Genomic DNA, 18,610 nt, shown 5'->3' with positions numbered 1-18,610 from the left:
AAATAAGCCCCCTGTATGTCAAGTCCTCTCTATGTCTGCAAGAAGAAGAAATGGGCTCTCAAAATTCCTGAGTCCTAGCTGGTCACAGTAGCACATGACTGTAATCCCAGTACTTGGGCAGCTGAGGCAGGAGGATCTCAGATTTAAGGCCAGCCTCGGCAAATTAGCAAGACCTTCAGCAACTTGGCTCGACACAGAGCAGGGTGATCTGGAGGGAAAGACACCAAGTGTTGTGTGCCTGGATATTTGTAATGCTCTGATCTTTACTGTGATGTATAATTACGATTCACTAAAATATATTTGAAAAATAAAGCCTATATATAGTTAAAAAAACGAATTTAGTAATTTTATATACCAGCATAAACCAAGATACTAGTACCATTCATTCAACGATAAAAAAAAATGGAGAAGAGAAAAATTATAATGTTGAGACATTGGAAAGAATCTGTACCTTAAGAATATAAAAAGATTTGAAATATAAAGGTATAGTTTTTATGTATTATATGGCAAAACAATATACATACAGAAAACCGAAAAAACTTATATCTAATAAACTATCATTAAAACATGAGAAAAGTCATATAAAAACACCCTAACAAAACTATTACCAAGAATCTGGTCAGTGTTCATATATAGTTATACTTTTGCAATTTATTTGAGTTTTGGTTTATGAAATTCATGATGTTTCTATTTGAAATTTTTTCTTTCTGAAGAATTTTTTTTTTTGTTAGTGTTGATTGGCTGACAAGAAACCTTTGTCTACAAATGGTTGTAATTTACATGTGTTTTATTTTCATCATTGAGATTATTATTTTCTCTATATCTTAACGTTGTTATTTTATTCTTTTGTTTTGGCTATTTCTAATGAAGTCAGTAGAAAATGTATTTTTGCAGGCAATGACTTTTTTATTCCTGTAACACTGAAGGTGTTTTTCTAGATGTTTCATTTCAACAGTTTTATTAACTTGCCTAAGCTGTGTGTGAGTGTGTATATGTGTAATTATAGTAGACGACACTGTGTCCCACCTAAATTTCCTAAGCTGAGGTACTCATTCACCCATTTTCTGAAAATGTCGACACCAATAATACTCATTTGAGTCTATCTTTAGGATTATTTTTAGAAGATAAGACACAGTCACCAGCTTTGAGACAGCACCCCTTTCCTGAGGTGGACTGACATTCAGTATCTGGTTCATGTGATCAAAGACCTTGCTCCAATTTTAAATTCAGAACATTCATGAATGGATGCTCTTATTTTAGAGACACAGGATTACTCCAGACCTCTCTCTGACCACGCCTATTTATTTCCCTCCCTCCAAGAATTTAACCCCAACCCCAAAGCACTCTCCAGTAATATTGCTAGATACATTCATCCTATGTTATCAAAAGAGTATATATATATTTATGTATACTTTTTGAAGATTGTAACAATTCTAAATTCTGTGGATTCATGCCTGATCAATTTTGAAAATGAGTACAGTATTAAATCTTTAATGTTTACCTTGCCCTCTTTTCTGCTATCCGACTAGAAATAGAACCACCTCCAAATATACACTTAACCATATACGTATGTGTTTTGGGATATATCATTTTTTGTATGTATGTGGATTAATTCTAAATGCTTCTCTTTCACCTCCATTGTCCAAATCCAAAAGCACCTGTGAAATAAAAGTTTATCCACAAACGTATAACCAAAATTTCCAGAGACGTTAATCGCATTTGATTGAAAGCACATTTTTGTGTTTTTGACCTTTTGTGTACACGTGTTTAACTAAAGTAGATGTTTGGCTTATTGATTGGTTTTGGATGTTTGTAAATGGACATCATGCACATTAGAGAATTTTTCTATTCCTCCCTTCCTTCACCCCAAGTTAGGCTTCCTTTTGCTCTTCTAGGGTGTTTCCTCTTTAATTTAGACTTCCTCCTATGACCCTTATTCATCTTTTAATGTTTTATTTTTTCTTTAATGTAAAATAGTTTCAAATTGGGTTTATGATAAGATAAAAACACAGGAATATGTTATTAATCAAAAATGTACTTGCTTTATTATAAAATAAAAATCATATGGATAAATTATTCATATTTTTATAACAATGAATACATCTGTTAGACCTTAATATGGGTATTTACATAAATCCATTTTCATAGTGTTTTATATGTCCTGAGGGCATACTATTTACACATTTTGATTTTAAAAGTATATTCTGATCAAACTTTTTTTGCAGATGTTTTCCTCTGTTTAGAGATGAATAAATGTCTCTCACATTCTTTCCTGCTTTCTACCTTTTTTCTTCCCGTTTTTTTACTCTAGAATAACTCCCTCTAACACTTATTGTAATAACCACTCGTGGAATTTCCTATGAGAAGTTTCCTCTTCCTTCCTTGAATTCTTTACTATGCTTTTACATTATTCATATGGTTTTTCATCTGCATGGATTTGCAATATATTTAAATGCCATTTCTATCATTTTAGTTATAACATCTGAATTGAATAAACAACTTCAAATTTTCAACAGTGCCAGGTAATGTTTACTAAATATATGTTATACTAATGAATTATGTGTTTATTAACATGCTTGAAAGCCATGGTGGTTTCATGGTGTATAAAATATAAATAAGAATATTATTTCATGTAACATTTTAAATTTGTACTTAACTGTAACTTATTTCTAATGCTTTATCTCCAAAACATCAAATATATTTTAAAAATCCAGTTTTCAAAGTAGTCAAATTACTAAACAAGTTCTCACGTGCAAAGAATTGTTGAAAGAGTCAAATTTTCAATAGATAATTGACAACTAAAGACATTTAGTTTTTAGCAATCACTTTGAGAATATGCTCAACCAACCAAATTCCAACTGGCATTTGCAAGTCCACTAATTGACAAATAAATTGGTTTGCTTTACCTCAAAGCATCTTCAAATACATTTACCCTTGATCTCCTTAAATGGCAGTACTCAAATATATATAAAAAATGCGCCGCACGCCTTCTGGTTGTTGTAAATGGCATTTATTTAAAGAGTGGGAAAAAGGAAAAGTCCAAAAATATATTGAATTAACACCTGTGTTGAAAATTTTATCTGAGAGAAACTTAGCGGAGGGACAGTGTGGGTAGTAGAGTTTATAAACAGAAAGAACTTCCAGACCTAGAAGCCACGGTTGCTTTTAAGACCTGTAAAGCAAGGACTTAACCTTGCAGCCACTGCAGCTTAAGTTATATAATTACATCCTTCAGACTCGACATTTTCACCTTGGTGTGTATAATAAGGCCACGCAGATGCAGGCAAAACCCAGTAATTTCAGTCTTGTGCTCCCTTTCACGTTGATGATAATAAGATAGGTCAGTGAAGCGTGCATGAACCTCTATTTAATTGTCAGCAGTCTTTTATTTAAACAGCAAAATAGTTAGCAGTAGGCTTATAAATGTGGAAAGCATGCAAAACAACAACAGTAAATGTGTTAACTTTAAAATCACCTCATGCAGAAAAAGCCAAGCCTTTAAAATGTGTTTCCACTACCTTTTAAAGGAGTCAAAACTAATAGAAAATACAGGCCTGGAAAACATAACTGGGTCTTGCCGTGTTGAGAATGAAAGTAGTTTGCTGAAGCATCTTCAGATTTATACATACTTAAATGTTGAATATATAAGTATAAAAAAATGTTAGGAACATATAAACTAAAAAATACTATATAGACTATTTGGTAAAATTCATTTTTCATTGTAAAATGACCCAGCCCTGTCTCCATCTTCTGGCATGGAAAATGGCAATCCCCTCTGCCTGGAAGACTCTCTTTCTAAATATCTACATTCCAAGCTACTTCTTGCTCAGGTCTTCATTAAAATACTATGGGCTCTTCCTTGTACATAGATCCCCAATTGACCACCTGTCACTGCCCCGACCCAGGCCCCACATTTCCATCACTTTCCTCTGTCATTGCAATACCCTGTCGTCATGATGTAGCTTCTACCCTTGACTGCCTCTCATGGAATTCTGGCATAATAACTGGGGAGGATCCTCTTAAACTGCAAATAAGTTTGTATCTGAAGAAAAATTCAAAAACCTTTTTATGAGTACACATCCTTTTGTAATCTGGTTCTTTATCACTTCTCTGAGGTCATCTAATGCATTACCTACCCATCGCTGGGTTGGGAATCTGTGTCCTTTCTCCAGGTTAGCTACCTTTCAGCTCAGAGAACTTCTGCATGCTGGTCCTTCCTGCCAAACTTTATCATCTCAATTCCGTTGGGGTTTTATCTATTTTATATGTATATATTACATTTATTAAATGTCTTAAAGAATAATTGCAGTATTAAATGAATACAAGATGTGTCAATTTAAAACATTACAATTTTAAAAATCTAAGAAATATATATTCAACATTAAAATAAACTATTTCCAATATTAAGATGAATTCTCTTTATGAAAACATTTTTGCCATTTCTCTCCTTTTGGTACATCTTTCTTGCCAAAAGTATTATCTATTAGTTGACAGACAATAAATAGTCATTGAATCTAACACTATACCTAGGGTTATGTACTTATGTGCCTATGGAAATGAAATATATATTAGAACTAGTTCATCTATAAAATTAACAAAGCATGCTGCTTTTGCATAAGATTACATTAAAAAATAGTTATCTGTGTTTTGCTAAACCATTAATAGAAAGTGAATAAATCTTTTCTGCAAAACCTCGCTTCATATCTGAAAGAAAGGGCAGATTCTTTTAACATGTAAACCCATCAAAGGTTTATGTTATCCTAGCGGCTGTTTTAAAGGCCTTCAGAAGGGAGCCATGGTTAGTCAGTGTATTTAATTAGAATCACACAAACATAGAAATCATCACAAAAGTTTAACTGAAAAATATCATTTGTAAAATATTGCAAAAATGCAGAAGTAGGATAATTTTTTTCTTTCCCTTAATCATTTATGAAAAATAGCCTCAAACAATGACCTTTTGTTGTTTACTTTTTATGTCTTTGCAGAAATGGTTTATGAAACACTGACAAAAAAGAAAAAGAATTTTGAAAAGGTCAATGACGTATAGCACCACTGTGGCTGCATAATTAGAACTTTTCCTCTTTATCTTGATGGCATATCTTGGTTTCTAGTTGGTAATAACAACATGCTGAGATTAGGAAACAATCACAAAAAGTTATGTTCCAATTTGAGACACAATAGATCATTTTGATCTGTCAGCATAATAACTGAGTTCATTAGAATTTGACAATTATTTGATGCCTCTTAAATCTTAGCAGCCACAGGAGCAGCAATGGTAACAGCATACATTGGATGAGGGATGGAATTTGCAAATTTCTGATAGTATAGTGTACATATGTTTATCATGTAGCAGTGTAGACCTCCTCTTTGGTTATATTTCTTTTTAAAATGAATGAGTATCCATTTAAGAAAACCATGACCAGAGAAATAAACACTGGCACATTTACTGCAAAGTTACCATTTGGAAGCTCTTAGGATAAAATCAGTAAAGAGAATGCTTTCTACAAGAGATAGTATTCAATAAAGGAGCCTTTGAAATTTAGGCCATGTAAGGTAAAAAAATAAAGATCTTTATTGCTTCTATTAAGAAAAGCATGCTCTGGAAAGTTGACCTGCATACTGTTATAGTGACAATTGTATTGAAATCCATTCAGATTCGAGAATGTGCTGATGAGTTCACAAATGTTCATACCTCTTCCCGCAAATCTTGCAGACACTGGAGCTCACACTCAGGGTACATTTACTGTCCCACTTGCTCTCTTATTTATATTCTTTGAGGCCAAACAGAAAGAAAAAACAAAATATATTTATTCAAAGATACATAAGTAAGCATTTGAACCGAAGATAAATGCAAGAATCAATCACAACCAAGTTTGTTTAAGTGTGAAGTAAAATTATTTGTGTATTGATGCAAAAATGTAGACTCTGGCCACTTTGGAAAATATGGTTAAAAAAAAAACTGTGTTCTGTTTTATGAAACAATATGAATCATTGTGAGATACATAAAATAAGAATCATTGTGAGATACATAAAAATAGCTAGAATCAAATATGAATAAAATTTGTTTCACTAAATGAAAGAGAGAAAATTCATTTCAGATTTTAACAGATATGTTTACTTGAAAAATAACATTGTTATATATGTTCAGAGAATCTGCTGACCTCTTGATTTGGCTTTCCTGGCCAGCAGAATTAGTATTAGGTGGATTTCCTTCAGGTAAGGGTATAGTAACTCTCCATGATCAGTCATAGTTCTGTGGGACCTGAATGTTGCATAATTTAATAGGATTATTTTAGGTAAAGTAATGCAGAGTTATGAATAAAATTAAAAACAAAAAGGGCATGAAATCAATATGAGAAAACAAATACCAAAAAAACTTAAATTTTAGGCCGGACATGGTGGCACACTCTTTTGTAAGCCCCGTCCTTGGGAGGCGGAGACAGGAGGATCGCGCTGGTTCGAAGTCAGCCTCACTGGCTTAAGAGACCCTGTTTTCAAATAAAAATATAAAATAGGTCTGGGAGTGTAGCCCGGAGGTAGAAGGGTTTCCAGGAACCAAAGGAAAAAAATAACTTAAAATTTAAAAAAACTAATCATTCTATAATTATTATAAAATTTAGAAAAAAACTTTAATTCTTGTATAATATATCAATTTATCCTGTCTTTAATGTTAAAATTAAATGACATGAGTTTCACCCTAGCCCCTTTTCTCTGCCTCATGTAACTTCCTAGAGAGCAGTGCAGGCAGGAGTAATCAAGGGATCTTTCTGAGTTGTGCAGATGAAGGACAAGGTTTGGAAAGGCCAAGCAAAAGAATTTGGAACACAGACTGTCACAGCAGAGGGTGCTCCATGAGGAACTCAGAAGAAAAGTGTCACTGGACACTAATGCAGTCATGCATAGGTTTAACTGAGGAAAAAAAAAAAAAAGCTACCAGTAGTCACACACTAAAATTTCCAGAGTTTATACAAAACTGGAAGACATTTGTGTTTTGGAATTCTTGATTGGAGAGAATGCCCTGAGTGTTAAACTGTGGGTTAGAGACCCCAGAAGACCTATTCATAAAGAGTAGGACTAAATGACCTCCCATGAATAGCCTGCTCTGAATATATTCTGACAAAGGGACTCAAACAAAACTGCAAGTTACTCAACTGCTTGCAAGAGCCAATGACCATTTCTTAAAAATATATACGAGCAAAGAAAATTATAGCATTCATAATGTCCAGATCAAAATACACATTACTACACATGTGGAGAAAATACAAGCACAGAAAATCATAGCACTCACAATTATCAAGTTCAAATTAGATATTACTATTCATGTAAAGAAGCAAGAAGACAACAAGAATGTATTAAAATAATTCTTGAACTATGCTCAGGAAGTTAAAGGAAAGCATGTGCAAAATAAAAAGAAAAACTAAAAGACACACAAGAAAAGGAAATTAATGTTTAGAATAAAACACTATGTTGGAAATAGCATATACATGGAATGAGATTAATATTCAACCAGTGAACTTGAAGACATAGCGAAAAATGTCCTAATGTACATGATGTACACTTACAAACATATCAAAGTCGATCACTAAGCCAATAATGAAAAAGAGGAAGTGGGGGAGGGAATGGGGTGGGAATTGGGGAAGAGCTAAATGAGTAATTTGTGCATGCATGCTTCGACTATCTTGTACCCCATTAAGATGTATCACTGCAATGCACCAATAAAAAATGAAAAGTTGGAAAAAGAAAAATAGAAAATGAAACACAAATAGGAAAAATACACTAAACAGTCTCAGTGACTTAAAACTAAAGTCAAATGTTTAACCTAGGTGAAATTGGAGCCTTTGAAAGACAAGTGGAGAAATAATATGTTTGTGTGTGCATGTGTGTGTGTGTATCTATCTATATATCCATCTAAACATGTATATATGAATATGTATGTATATATATGCATACATATAAAAATACATATATATGAAATGCATTTAAAAAGTGATGGGATAAATATTTTAAAATTTGTTAAATGTATGCACTGCCTACAATGGCTACCAAATCTCACACAATATAACCAAACAACAGATCAATTTGAATTGAAATCAAATATCTATAAGGACATGAAAAAAAATCTCAAGAGGAGTTAGAGGAAAGAAAAGATGTATTATACACCAGGAATCGTCAAAGATTACTACAAGTAAAGGTGTATAGTTGGAAAAAATACAATGCATATGACAAAAATGAACATATTTATTTAAAGTATGGTGAAAGATGGGAATTTCAACTTAAAAATGAGCAGGCATTCTGTTGGCTCTTTGTTGACGTCATTGATAGCTTCTTTTCCTTTACAGAAGCTCTTCAGTTTAAGGCATTCCTATGTATTGATCTGCCTTTTTTGTGCTTTAAGGGTCTTGTTGAGAAAGTGTTTTTCTGTGCCTAGGTGTTTCAGGCTTGGATTTATTCACTTTTCAAAGAGCTGCAAGGTCTCTGGTTTAATTTCCAAGTCTTTGATCCATTTTGAATTGACTCTTATGCAAGGTGGGAAAGTGGGGTTTATTTCCGTTTTTCTGCATATGGTTAACTAGTTTTGGGCCTCGTGGTAAAAATCAAATTGGCCATAAGTGTGAAGATTTATTTTTGAGTCTTCTCTTCTGCTTCATTGGTTTACATATCTGTTTTTGTGCCAACGCCATGCTTTTTTATTACTATGGCTTTGTAGTATTGTTTGAAGTCAAGTATTGTTATTCCTCCTGCATGGTTTTTGTTGCTGAGGCCTACTTTGGCTATTCTGGTTTTTTTTGTTGTTCCAAATAAACTTAAGGACTAATTTTTCTATGTCTATAAGGAATGACCTTGTTAATTTAGTTGGTATTGTACTGAATCTGTGGATCAATGTTGAGTTAGCTAGTGGTTTATCTATCTTGCTAATATTTTTGAGAGACCAGCTTTTGGGTTTGATTTTCTGTATTTTTATCCTCTATTGGTTTTTGCTCTGATTTTAATAATTTTATTTATTCTGCTGGCTTTGGGGTTAGACTGTTCCTGATTTTCAAGGGCTTTAACATGTGTCATTAGGTTATTTGTTTGCTGATTTTCTGTTCTTATGTGGGCACACAGTGCTATGAATTTTCCTTTGACTACTGCTTTCAAAGTGTCCCAGAGGTTTTGATATGTTGTATCTCTATTTTCATTTGTTTTTACCAATTTCTTGATTTTACTCCTTCTTCTATGACCCATTCTTCATTCAGCAGTGTGATCTTCAGTCTCCACATGTTTATGCGGTTTCTCTGGGTCTTCTTACAGTTGATTTCTAGTTTCATTCCATTATGGTCTGAAAAAACACAGGGAAGTATGTCACATTTGTTGAATTTGCTAGTAGTTACTTTGTGGCTGTAGATGTTCATAATGTAATCACCATATAGAAATCTTTTTAGGAAAAATAACTTGAAAAAAGAAGTTGTTTTCCAAATTGAAATTTTCATTTATAGTGGCAAATTATCTTCTTTGAAGACAATAAGAGAAAAGAACAATTTAAAAATCTATATTAATTTCTGGTAAATTAGCCAAATAAATCCGTCTTCCCTATAATATTATATTCTGCTTATTTATCTCAGCAGAACACTAATTAAAAGGTTTTAGATTAGAGAGTTGGAAAACAGGTGTGTGTGTGGGAAATAACCGAGGAATAAAACAGGAAGGACCAAGTTTTTATGTACATTTTACCCACAATATTGAAATCTACTTTGACAGCTATTCTAATTGTATTTTCTTGAACTTCTGCCAATTTAATAAACTTAATGTAATCCTCATAGAACCTTAATTATGCTTCTTGCATGATGTAAAAGGTTTTTTTTATAAAAAAAAAACTTTGAAAGACTGCATTATCCCTAATATTCCTCTACCATCTTCCCATAATTAAACCCTGAAAAGAAACTGGTTACACGAACCTCCAACTAAAGCTTATATTTGTCAGTCTCTACTTCAGTTATGTTCTGGCTAAAATCTGTCAACATATTCTTCAAACAGAAAACAGGACTTAAGAAGATAATTGTGCCTAAATTTCCTCTGTGCTTTTCTTTAAAAGACCATACACTCACAATTTCTTAATTCATTCCATTTTTCTTGGAAGACATCATTGACTACATGAATCTGACCACTCTTTAGAAAAGGCAGATTTTCATGTTAGAAATCTTGGTATTCTTGAATATCCCTTCTCATCATACACTCTTAGTTTGTCCATGTTATGAGGCATAGAGAGAAGAAAAATTTTCTATCTTTTTAAAATGTTTTTAATTGTAATTTTTGTAGTTACAGTAAAAGTTCTTGCATTTTACCATATCATGAGCTGTATTTTTAAAAGTCATTACAATATAGAATGTAAATGAAATCTTTCTTAATATACTCAGCTGGTTATTTGGTGGGAACCAAAGACTTGTTTTGCAAAATGGGTTAAAAGAAAGTCAAAAGCCAGGCACGGTTGTGTACACTTCCAATACCAGAATTTGGGAGGCTGAGACAGAAAGAACAATTCACTGACAGCCTCAGCTACTTAGTGAGGCCCTTCCCAATTTAGTGAGACACTGTTTCAAAATAAAGAATTAAAAACAGAGCTGGGGGTTTAGCTCAGAGGTAGAATGCCCCTGGGTTCCATCCCCAGTACCACACACAACAAAAAGGTCAAGGTCTGGGCTATTTGTATTGCCTTACTAAATGAGTATAATGCTATATTATAATAATACTACCTTTCCCATTTCTTCAGCAACATTCTATGACCCTTTTGATGTCTTGATCTCATTTTGTAGATGGATGTCCATGGGGGGGGGGGGCTCCTTTTAATAATAAACTGCAACTAGTGAAGTGTGGTGTTAGGTTTGAAAAGGATGAATCTTGATATGCTCATTGTTATGCAGTCTCTAATAATTCCCTTTAAAACCTGTTGTTGTATTAACAATATTTTCGCATCAAGCTACAATTATTTGGAAGTGTAAAAGACAAACAAAAAGGACAAAATATTTAAATAAGCTCTGGAGCAAATATTATCCTAATGGCTCAGCAACACTCTCGCTCGTTACCGCACAAATGACTTTTATTATGTGGTGATAGCATATGCTAAGCAGTCACTGCTGAGCCAGGCTTGGAATTTAATTCCTCTTGTTTCTCATTTGGATGGTCATGAGCTTTCTTATCAAATTTAACTGAAGCCAGAATATTCATGCCAGTATTTTTAAAATAAACATCAACTTTCTTTATCAAAAAGATATTTAAAACTCAGGAATTGGAATGAGATTTCCCCCCCCCCCCCCCCTGGATCTATTTGGCAAATGACTCTGGAATATGTTTGCCATTCGAATTGTTGCAATAGCAGGTAATTTCTAAATTTTCAGTTTTATCATCCCCCTTTTAGGTATGTAATTAATTCTCATCTAAAATTTTAAAATATTGCTGGGAATATATAAGGATTGAACTATAAACTTCCACTTTTATGTCTTACTCCAGAATTGTAATAAATTTAAAAATTCATCTGTAAACACAGTCATTTTTCTATTCAAATTACTCTCTATAGTCTCCTATGAGTGATACAATTCCCTTACAAATAAGTTTTAGAAAGACTTATATGTTTAAATTGCGTATGATTTGTAGGTATTCACATGAATGTGCTCTTAATATAAGTCTTTAAAACAGACCCATATAATTTTATCACTTTGGAGGCTGCTTCTGGAACTGCTGAAGCCCTGGACAACCCCGGATGCAAATAAATAATTAAATAATTAAATACATTTATAAATGTTTACCCATGTCTTGCTATAAATTGTCACTTTCAAAGTTAGAAAAACAAGTGTTTTTTTTCATCTTTTGTCATTTTAAAATATGGGGGAACTTTAGCATAACAAGAGCTGCTGTTTAATTATTCTGTTTATTTTTCTATTTTCATTGCATCAATGTGGGAAATCTGTACTATTCTGGGAAAGAATGTGTTTTCTAAGTAGGCACATAATATCAAGTAACCTCATGCAATTATTTTAGTATCTCCATTGGCGTGTTTACATAGTTCTTGTTTCTAATTCTCATTTCACTTCTTTCAGTAATTTCCTAAAGTTTAAGTTTGTAATAAATCTCAAAAGGAGCTGAAATTAAAATTCTGAAGAAATAGTTGGTTATTCATGTTCTTTAAGACACGGCCTATTAGTGAAACGAACTTTATTCTGATGTTTGTGTGGGTTTTTCTCATGTCAGATTCTAAGTCAATGTAGTTTACCTTTGGAGATTTATCACCCACCCCCCATTAGCACATATTATTTTCTTTTTCCTTTTAAACACTTTCTTGAAATATGATTGACAAATATGGCTGCACATATTTAATGTTTAAAAAGGAATGAGTTTAGAGATAAGTATATATCCATGGAATCATTACCATCAAGGCCAAAACATATTTATTTGGCATGGGTCATTTGGGGATTGTATTCATATATCTGTATTAATATATTTACTGAACTCTTAAAAAATGTAACACCATGTTTGCAAGTTTTCTTTTCTATTTGACTATCATAACTGTTTGTTTCTTCCCTCTAGAATATAAACAGCAATATACAGACAGTTTTCATTCTTATTCAAACTCTTCCCCAAGTCTTGAAAGAAGTGGCAAATGGTTGGCACAATAGGAGCAGAATCATTTGCTAAATGAACAAACAGGGTTATTGTTGATGACTATTTTCTGGTTTATTAATTTAAATTTCACCAAAAATACTAAATTTGTGGTTGTTAGCACTTTTTAGGAATGATTCATTTATTCTGATAGTTATTACAATTATCAAAACATTTTAGCGTTTACTTTTCCTCTAGAAATATATCAAATACAACCCTTCAGGCTTATTTTTTTTTTCCATTAATTTTTATATCACTACTTCCCTGTTAATTTGGCATTTCGGTGCTGATTTTTCTCTTTGGTAATATTCCTGAGATTCAATGTAGTAATTTGTAATTTGTTTCTATTCTCTGCTTAAATTATTATTTTAAAAATCTTTCTGCCGGGCGTGGTGGCGCACGCTTGTAATCCCCGCGCTTGGGAGGCAGAGACAGGAGGATCGCGCAGGTTCGAAGTCAGCCGTGCTGGCTTAGGAGACCCTGTTTCCAAAAATAAAATAGGTCTGGGAGTGTAGTCCGGAGATAGACGGGCTTCCAGGAACCCCAGTACCACCAAAAAAATAAAAATAAAAATAAATAAAAAAAAATAAAAATCTTTCTAATTTTTATAGAACTCGGACATTGAAGAGCACAAAGTTGGGATAAGAAGTTTGGGCTATTTAAAAACTGATATCTGGCCGGGCGTGGCCACTCAGGCTTGTAATCCCCGCGCTTGGGAGGTGGAGACAGGAGGATCGAGCAGGTTGGAAGCTTAAGAGACCCTGTTTCCAAATTAAATATATAAAAAATAGGTCTGGGAGTGTAGCCCACTAGCCCGGAGGTAGAAGGGCTTCCAGGAACCCCAGTACCACCAAATAAAATAAAATAAAAATAAAAATAAAATAAATAAAAATAAAAACTGATATCTAGGAAAATTATGACATAGTCAGAAAATATATTGTATGAAACTGCTAATGAAATTTATTAATGTAATTACTCTCTGGAGAAAAAACTGCATATTACATGCCTCCATATTTTTAAAATCTATTTTAGTCTTTTTCAAAAGCCTTCTGAAAGCATATAACATTTTTTTCACTGAAGTTGTATGAATGTGTTTATGGTGTTTAAGATCTAATAAAAATAAAATTCTCTATGTCCAGAAATTTTTATGAAGTTATTTGCCATATAGCTTTATTGTATAGATATCAGCATGTCCATTAGATTTTTCCCCCACTTTATACTTTCCTTAATCTAATTTCTTTTTATTTCGACATAATTTCCTGCTTAATTGTATTCAATGTTTTTTTCTCATGAAGTTTATACTGTGTTTCTGAGATATAAGCTTTATTTTTGTTAAGTACTTTAGTGTTTATCTTTTGTATCCTAACTACTCTAACTCCTATACTTCATTTGAATTCTATGGACAATCTAAAGTTTGATCTGCATTTTCACTGATCTGAGGAGCGGCTTTTTAGAGAGCGCTAAGTAGGAAGGAAGGCTGCCACATCATTAATAAAAAAATTATTACAGGACTTTATTACTTTCATTTTAACTTAAGTCTCTCCTACTTTTTAGTTTTCTATAATTAATCCATTCTTTATTTCGCCGACTATACTAGGTTTTTTCCTAGAGTAGAAATCTGAAATTGTTTCATCGTCTACTTTTGAGAAGTACCAAAATCTCTCCTTTGCCAGGAGTCAATGGGACACGGATAATCTACTGAGTGTCTAGAGTAGGCTCACAGTTACTCAGATGACCTACAGCGGTGGCACAGAATGCGGATGGGCAAAAGCCTCTGATGTCCAAGTGCCTGTAACAATTAGTTGTTGAGGGACAGCAGATTATACAGATGATAGATCTGGATGTCACCTTTTGACTGTACCTGTAAACACCCATGCAGAGAGAGAATGTGAGAGAAATGAAAAGCTTTGGAATTCTGACTCCAAGAGGCAAATTACAAATGACTATTCTATGACATTTTTCAGGGAGTCTCCAAATAGCGAAAGAGAAACCTCAGCGGACGGTGGAAGAGTAAAGTTCACTGAAAGGATGACTACCACTGACTATGTGTAAATGTGTAAAAATACCAATGTCAACATCAGTACTCTGTCTGGGGAAGGAGGGAAATGGGGAGGAAGCGGGGGTGGGGAGCACCACGTGCTGTGTACACATATGTTACTGTCAACATGATTTACATTAAGATGCGAGACTATAATGCACCAATAAACACATATATAAAAATAAAAGAGTTTATAAAGACAAGGTTAAAGTGATATGTCCAGGTCTCTCTAATTGAGGTGAATGTGCAAATGATGGAGAAACATCAGGTGCATATTACAAATGCAAATGTTTAACTTCTCTTGTCAGGATTGGCAGCTCACCTTCCATCCTCATTTGGATTGTCTCACTTAACCAAATGCAGCTCTTTTTAAGTGAATTCAGATATTCATAAATAGCCAATCTTACTATTGTCAGGCTTACCAGTTTCATAAGAAAAGTGTCAGCATCTGGGAGAAGACGCCAACATAAGCCAACATAAGCGAGATAGATAATGAACTGACCCTGGAAGTAGATGGTCTCCACATAAAGATCACTAAATTTAAATTTAAAGAACTTTTTCAGTATGTGTCAATGGCAGTCTGGGGAGCCTATGTTGACATAAATCCTAGGAATATTAGACAAAGAAGAATAAACTATAATTTTAATCTTGAATGCATAGGCTAACGTGAAGTTCAGTATTTTATATATTCGCTCATGCACAAGAGAGTGGTGATATGGGATACTGGCTAATTGAAATCTTGACTTTAACATGGTCTAGAATAATTTAGATGCCCTGGCTTAAGCTTTGGAGGTTCAGGAAGCTAATGGGTATTTGATAAAATTTGTTATATGTACTGGTATCAACCCCAGTCCTCAACATACCTATTTGGGATGGCAAAGAAAACCTATTCTTTATCAAGTCATTAAGAGACTATTATTGTATACATGTATATAACACATGGTAGTCCATAAATATGTACAATTTTATATTTTATTTGTGCATTTAGTAAATTGATTTAAATTTAAAAAGGAATTGTTGAGTGAATACAATAATATTTTTATGTTTAAAAGCTATGAGTGAAATTTAAAGTTAGCAAAAATATTAATGTGGGAAATACAAAGGATTTTCCTTTTGAGGTACTGAGGATTGAATCCAAAAGCTTTCTACTTCTGATTTACACTCCCAGCCCTATTTTTTATTTTTTATTTTGAAACAGGGTCTCACTAAGTTGTGGAGAGCCTTGTTAAACAGCTGAGGCTGGTCACAGACAGACCTTCAATCCTCCTAGCTCAGCTTTTAAGTACAAGTGTGGGCCACCATGCCCGGCTCACAAAGTAGAATTTGGTTTCATGATCTCAGTGGCCACAATTCAAGTCCAAAGTAGCAAAGGAAAAGAGACAGTTATTACCATCAGACAGAAGGGACATAATAACCTTTGTAAAATTGGATGGTAAATTAAGTGATCTGCCCTGTAAGGAGTTGTGTTGAGACTGCAAGAAATGTTTTAATTCAGCTGAAAGCTAAACTAATAATTATATTCTTTGTTGAACAAATACAATTTTAAGAATATCAGTAGCAATAAGACCAGATTATTCTGTGTCCACTATAAAGCAAAAAAATAACGTAATCTTAGCCGAACATGGACAATTAAAAGCATGTTATGCAACCACAAAACAACCCAATATCATCCTCTATTGACTGATGCTTGTTTTCCAATGAAAATACTTATTCTGCTTTTTTTCCTCCCACTACTACACAGATATCTTTGTGATACCTTAATAATTTATCAGTTGATCCTCTCCCAACTCATTCTTATCAAGACGTTCCACATTTCCTCTCGTGCATTCTCTTTTGCTGCATTGAGGTAATATGCCTAATTTGCTTAGTTGCTAATGTGTTCCTGGTGACATTTGATTCCAGAGCTTTATTAAGTAGTTTCCAGCAGATTTAGCTGAGATATCTAATTTTAACAATAGTGCCCCTCACCTTAGTTGCCATGCACAATAAACTTTACTGAACAAGTTTATTCCAGAACATGTTAGACATAAGAACTGATTGCTTATCCAGTTAAAAATAGATTGGCCATTAAGCCAGTCTTGGAAATGGCAAAAGGGCATCTCTAGAATTAACAATAACCTTGATACACTCTTTAGGGAAAGCCCAAAGTTCTGCAAAATTTTTCATGGCCCTTTCTACTCCTTTGTTGATGGCTTAAAACCAGAAATTCTCAGTTCTGATATGTAAACAACACTTAAGCTGGCAGACTGCTTCACTACATGAATTGCAGTGTTTGGCTAGATAATACTAAGAGACATTAGAAAGAAAGAGTTTAAGAAAATATAACTAAAAATTGAATTTTGGACTTAGAAATTAAGCAGCTTAATGTATATGCCCCTCCCTTATGGAACAACAACAGCAAAAAATAACAAATTTCTTTCTATAGGAACTTGCTAATAATTTGAATAAAATGACTAGTAGAAAATTAACTGTCACATCTTAAAAAACAATACGAACCTTTTTTCTGAGGAAATATGCATGCATTCCAAGCAGGACTGTAGTCTCAAATGTCTGATGATTCCCTGGAAACAAAGAAAAATTTACTGACTGTAAATCAGCACTCTATCTTTCTACAGCTCACTGTGAGTCATAAGCCTACTTCAGGAGGTAGAGACTTAAAGCACCTCTCAAAACCTCCCCTTAAAAACCTCAAACTGCAACTCTTGGCCCTCTTATTATCCAACATATGTTACCTCTCTGTGACACCACTCTAGGAAATGCAATAGGCAGAAACTTGTATGGAAATTTTTTGTTATGTCAAAAGCTCTTTGCAAATCCCCTTAGGAAATGCATGAGGACTCTCAGAGATGAAACGGTACTCCATCAACTCTGCCCAGAAACAAAGGATTGAGGCCAGTTATGGGAGATTTCATAGAAAGAAAACTTTAAATTGTTTTCATTAAATTATCTACATACTGTTAGGGACTGTCAAAAGTCTCATATGTATGAGTTATAAATGAGTGTGAACTTTCACTTCCTATAGGTACTAACTATAATACAGCTCCATCTCAGGAACCTCTAGGACCACCCATTTCTGATTGACCCGTAGACTTCTGTTCTTCCTTCCTTTCTTTTTACTTCTTTACTCTTTACTTCAATACTCATTTACCTTCTTTTGATGGAACCAACATTTTTGAACTGATATGCCACTGTAGTTTACTGAACTTATTTTTTCTACCAGATCCCCACTTAACGTCAAAAAAATGTAAGAATAGCTTATAACTCTTCTTCGGTATGGCACATAAACAATTATTGCGTTCTCAAGAAAGTCCAACTAAATTTCGTAACTGGTTCTTCTTGCTAAATGCCTTCCTTAACAAAAAGTGAAAGATTTAGATATATTTACATTTTGTAGGAAAAAATAATCATTTAGAACATTCAAGAAAAATTTACTTCAAAGAGGTTAGAATTTATTCAGAATGTTTCTAGATCAGACTCCAAAATATCAATTTTTTAGATATCTATCTCTAGTTGAAAATTTTAGACTCAGAGTGAAATTTTTTTTCATCTTTCAAAAAGTTGTCATACAGTAGAATATGTTTTATTTTCTTGAACCTCTACTCTAAAAAAATAAACATGGAAGAGCCTTTAATTAATTAAAAAAGCTTTATACTCAGTGACATGTATGTTTTACATAAGATACAGTACATTATATAATTTATAATGTTATAACAATTATTTGATGAAATAGTTAAGAATTTTTCTAGCAATGAATAACAAAATAATAATGTTAAGAGAGAAGTTTATTTCTCTCATAATTTTTTTCCTAAATTAAATGAGTCTGTGCATCATAATGTACGTCATAATTATTTGGGGCCTAGCCTTCCTCTTTCATCATCCTAGCATGACATTTCATTTTTCCAAACCAACTGACTGTGACTGTTTCACCATGTACACAACTCA

This window comes from Muscardinus avellanarius (assembly GCF_963383645.1).
Source record: "Muscardinus avellanarius genome assembly, chromosome: 6".
NCBI lineage: Eukaryota > Metazoa > Chordata > Mammalia > Rodentia > Gliridae > Muscardinus > Muscardinus avellanarius.
Note: the sequence above shows the minus strand (reverse complement) of the source record.